Genomic DNA, 5,826 nt, shown 5'->3' on the forward strand with positions numbered 1-5,826 from the left:
GAAGAAACTCAAATAACATAGGAATAGGATGAAACAGGTATCAGTCCTCTTGTCCCAGCTGTTCCTGGAGTCTTCCTAAAGAACCTATAAGGATAAGCTTATATTTATATTTAATTACAAAAAGCAGTTGGTTTTATGCACCTGGGCAATAATCTGCAGCATATTTTATATGTGTGTGCATGTGTGTGTGTCTAAATATATATGTGTGTATCTTAAGTTAGGAGAATAGTGAAATATCATTTTTATCTGAATTCCATTAAAAAAGATTAAGAATGGGGAGGGAGGGAGGGGGAAGGAAAGGAGGAAGTTAGAGGAGGAGAAAGAAGAGAAAAGAAAGAGAAAGAGGAGGAAGAGGAAGAGAAGAAAAAAAAGAGGAAAAGGAGGAGGAGGAGGAGGAGAGTAGACATTGAGGAGAAAACATGCTGAGATGAGAATATGGTGTCCAAAAGGGAAAAAGGGAAAAATAGGAGCCTAGGGCTCTATCCCTGACTACTAGCCAAAGGGGGTTCTTGCCAATGCTTCCAGCGAGCCTGGCTCCCTCTCTACCCAATGGAAATGTTGAAACATCATGTTCTTTCATGGAAAGTCTTCACTTGACTTATACAACGGCTGGTTACCAGGCACTATATTGTTGTCCTGAAAGAAAGAGGAGAGTACACAGGCCCATGTGCTCAGTTTGTTTTCCTTGAGCTCTCCTATTTCCTACAAGCCCAGTGGGAAAACCCAGGAATGCAGTTTTCTTCCTCTTCTTGCTTCTCCTTACGTGAAAAAAAAAAAAAAATGGCGCTTCTCCCAACAGGGCTGAGCCTAGTATTATTTCTGAGTCAGAGACAAAATCTGTTAGCTTCCCAACTTTCACCGGAGCCTCAGAGGTCACTAGGTACCACTTAATAATAGGGCTATGCCCTGGCAAATGACAAAGCTGGCAAAATGCAATCTTGTCTCCTACTCCCATTTCCCATCCCCCACTACTCTTTTATAGAACAGTTTCCTCCATCTATTAGATGCTCTTTGTGACTCAGTCTGCCTAGTCAAGGAAGAAAATAATTTGATAAGTTTCATGTTTCCCAAATATCTGTCTGAGGACTACTCAGTATGTGGCAAACTTGTACTAGTATGTAAAACGTAAATTCTTAAAATTCCCATACTTAAAAAAAAAAACAAAAAAAACCAAACCCAGATTTTTTGATTGACTGACTGATGTATCCTGCGTTAATAGCCATACTGACAATACCCTGTGTGCTTACCCCAATTTCTGAGAAGTTGATGAGTCCAGGAGAGGGGAGCAGAGGAAGTTAGGAAACAGTGCTGGGGATTAGATTTGGCAGAATTTGTGCAGCTCAGTAGGGAGTAGGGAAGGATTTCCTGACTTTTATTATTATTATTATTATTTTTTGGCCAGCTTTGCCACAGTCTCACTTTTTTTTTCCCCTCTGAGAAGGGAGAATGGCCCTGCCAGGAAGATGAAGCAGAAGATGACTTCAAAGTATATATGACTATTTGTCTATTGCAGGAAGATGGATTTTAGCTAGACCGGAGGAAAAACTTCTCTTGGGATTAAGAAAGTCAAAGAGAAGCCTATAAAATCTCCTATGGAAACAGTTCAGAAGTGCAAAGGAAAAAAGAACTCAAATGAAGCACATCTCCAAAGGAAGCTGAGCCCATCCCTCCAATGATAAGAAATGGAAAAGAATGCCCAAGGGCTCACACCACTGGTACTCTTTCATTTTTCAATACTTCTCCTCTCCCTCTCCTAATAGCAACAGAACATTTAGACTAAGGAGATTCCTTTTGGTGGTTCTGATAAAGATCTTCACTCAGGGTCCAGACAAAATTCGGAAGTCTTGGTGAGAAAAAGGAAACAAAATGCAAAAGTTTAGTGAGACTCACTCAATACCTGGTTGGAACTAAGTCATGACCATGAATAGAGACTTAGTTTTGGCAACTGATTTGAATTGTCTCAGATATTTACTAGCTTTGTGGGCCTAAATAAATTATTTAAATTCTCTGTACTTCAGTAAAAATGAATTAATAATAGCACTTACCTCAGAGGATTATAGGGAGGATGGCATAAAATAATTTTTGTAAAAACTATTTAAATGTGATCTCTCTTTTTTTTTTAACCTTCCGTACTATTAATGCTTGGGTTGCAACCACTCAACCCAAAACAGTCATATAGACCCAGACTTCCCTGAGAAAAAGAGAGTAGCCTGCCCTAAAAGAGCCAAGTCTTACATCATGAAATTTAAAAGTCCAAAGTGCACAGAAATTTTTAAGAGGTAATCTTTTCCATTCTACTCTGGGCAAAGATCACCCCCAATCCATTCAAGGCCAGATAGGTTGTTAAAAGAACTCTAGGAAGGGAAATTCCATGACCTCCTTTGGCCTAGTTCCCTTGGGTCTAATGAAGATCAAAACAATGTCCCCTAACATCATGAGATGTTCTTGGAAGCCATAAAAATCATATTTTCAAGAAAGCCCTTTCTCCCTACTTTTACTTGACATAGTTCTGAAAATTGGCAATAGAAATGATATGAAAAATAAAGGTGTTAAGGTAAGTAAAGAGGAGATAAAACTATCCCCATTTGCTGGTGATCAGGTGGTTTATTTGGGAAATCCTAGGAAGTCTGCATGTTTTCAGACTTTTTCAATATTTTGAGCAATTTTGCTGATTTTTTCCTCTTTTTTCATCTCTAAAAATATTATTTGCTATGTGGATTGGCTCTCTGGGAGCGCAAAAAGGAAGCCAACTAGGGGAAACTTTGGTGAAGTAAAAAAAAAAGACATCAATAATAAATAAATTTATTATTTTAAGAAAATAATAAAACTACCTTTAAAAACATTCTATAAGGTGCCTTCATTATTTCTAACAGGGCTCTTCCTTTTCCCCTTTCCTATACCAATACAATTACTTGAATAAATTGTGCTTACTTGAAGGACAGAACCCTAGGTGAAGTACTAGTAGAGAAAAGCTAGGCAGGAAGGTGGGTTCCTCAACCTTCCCATTTAGAACAGTGCAAGCAAAAAACCTGAGAAGACTAAGCCCCTGTTGCTACCCATTCTTTAGGAATTCAACATGAAGACTCTCTGATCAGCCCCTACCCTATCATCTTCCTTTGCTCCTCCCCTCTATGCCAAGTAAAACTTGTCCATGGCGGGAACAAGAGCATTCTTAGTCTACTCTCCATAATCTAACCCCTTTCATATCTTCCATGGTCCAATTAAATTGTACTACTTGATATTTAATACCTAACTTCTGTGCATTCACATCCCCAGAGTAAACTTGTGATGAGGTAAAACTGAAAAGAGAAATCAGTTTGAAGTCAGAGAATCTAAGTTTGAGTCCCAGCTCTAAGATATTGCATATAAGACAATTTGTGAACTTTAGAATACCATCTATAATATGAATTAGTATTAATATATATTTGGATTTTAGTTTGTTTTTTTTCTGTGAAACTGGTAAAGTTGGATTAGGTGACCTCTAAACTTTAAATCTGTAGGGATCCAATGATCTTTCCATTCTTAGGAATCTTGCCTTATTTTCCCTCACAATTCAGTCCAGAGGCCACTTTTTTGGTGAATCTTTCCATTATTCATTCACCCCAATACTTCTAGATATTAGTGTTCTCTCCCTTTCTAAATTACCTTGTATGTACAAGCTGTATCAGTTCAAAGAAACGTAAACACTTTGAGGACAGGGACTCCTTTTTGTCTTTGTACCCCTAGTGCCTGATACATAATAGATAATGTCTATTAAATTGGAAGCAAAATGGGGGCTTCAGAGAAAACCTCAGAATTTCCTGAAATCAGTCATCAACATTCTCCCTTCCCTAGCAGGAAATTATGACCAACACTGGAACATTTTAGTTTAGCTGAGCAGTGACAAAACCTCTTGTGTTAGATGCTATGGGATCAGCTTAGATAAATATCTTTATACAGTACAGTGATTTAATGGGAGTAGGAGTAATAGGGAGAGAGCACTCCGGTGACTTAAAGGGGGAAGAGTGTCCCTTTAATGATCCCTGCTGTTGGGAATACCCTCTTAATTACCTGAAGCTGGTTTGTCTGTTTTGCTACTGATTTTATCCTCTTTCCATTTGGGAGAAGTGATTTTTCTGCTCTAAATATTGACTGTTTAAATGATCACAGTCATTCTGAATTAACGAGCTCTCTCAGTATTTGGGGGCTTCAGCTATCATATCCAGAATGGCAGAGATGTCCTGCTTGTCCTATAACACAAGTATCAAAGTACAAGTTTTTCTTTCTTCCTTTCCTCATCATTTGCAATTGAAGAGTTATCCTGATTGACTTTGCAGGTTGCTCCCACCTATTTCCTATCATAGGTACTAGGCATTCAAGTACAAGTTTGGCCCTTGAGCAAAACCCCTTTTGGGTCAATTTAAAGCTTCACTGGCTCCATTGTGCCCTAACACTGAAAAAAAAAAAAAAAATGCAAACAGGAGCTGTCAGTGTGTCACCTTCACGCCTATGTGGCCTCTAACTTTAGTTTATTCTATCATAAGAAAACAAGTTATAAGAGATACATATTGGATTAAAATCAGCATTACTCAAATTGTCCTCATTGTCAAAAAAGTTTTTTTTCTGAATTCCTAGTATTTATATTTAATTCTTGGCAAGTGGAAATAAGACAGAATGATAGCCAGTCTTGGAATTAAGCAAGATCTGGGTTGAAGGCCTACCTGTGACCTGGACAATTTATTTAATTTCTCCATCCCCCTAGAAAAACTCTTAAGATTAGAAATCACAGAATGGCCCTTATTCTGTAGTGTGTGTGGTGTGTGTGTGTGTGTGTGTGTGTGTGTGTGTGTGTGTTTGGAAACTAGGAGTTTCCAAAACCAATGAAATCATAGATTTGGACCCCCCCAAAAATGGATATGCATAGATATGGATAGATATCTATATATGGTCGATACATCTAATATACATCTAAAGTTGTTCTAAGAAAATTCTATATCTGAAAACCTGGTCCTTTTAAACATACCAACCATAGCACAAAGGATTTGCTGAAAATTTAATGGAAATAATCTCTAGAATATTGTAGGTCAATGAGAAAAATCAAATTTGAGTCCAAAAATTTGAATATTGATTTCCCTACTTCCTTTCTAAAATGATTACCACATAAAAGTATTCCTAAACCACACAATTAATCAAACGCCTATTCTAAATATTCTTTTAGATGAAACTAATCCAAATAGCTTTTAATTGGGGGTGGTAGGACCTAGGGGTCTCTGAATTGTGAAGATTGAAATTTTAAACTTTCTTTCCAACCTTCTTTTTCACCCCCAAACCTTTCCCAGGAATGCACAAAAAAGATAGTCCCAAAGTGTGTAACCCAAAGAACCTAGAAACCTGGGTGCCACAAACCAAGCTAATCAACAAACTAGAGAACCAGGTTTGAAGTCTCTGAGATCTATGGGTTCTCTGCTTTTGCAAGAAATGGTAATTATTCTCCAGTAATCTACCAGAATTTAGACAACTGTGGGGAAAAATTACAGAACCAAGTGGGCAGTCAGAGGTTCAAAGAATAAGAACTAGAAGGGATCTAAGACGACATCTGGTCTTATCTTTAAAATAAAGAAAATAAGTGCCAGAGTGACGTAGCTAGGAGATGGCAGATTCAACCCCAAATCTTCCAGTACTCTTGAGGAATCTTCTTCCAGAGTGAAACTCAAAAGGGATCAAGAATCTAGGAGCTTCGGCAAATGTACTGGTTGATGACACAAAAATTGGGGAAATGAGAAAAAAAAAGTGACCAGGTAGAATAATTTAAAATCGTCTTCCCATTTATTTTCAGACCAAAAAAAT

The sequence above is a fragment of the Sminthopsis crassicaudata genome, chromosome 4 (assembly GCF_048593235.1).
Source record: "Sminthopsis crassicaudata isolate SCR6 chromosome 4, ASM4859323v1, whole genome shotgun sequence".
NCBI classification, from domain to species: Eukaryota; Metazoa; Chordata; class Mammalia; order Dasyuromorphia; family Dasyuridae; genus Sminthopsis; species Sminthopsis crassicaudata.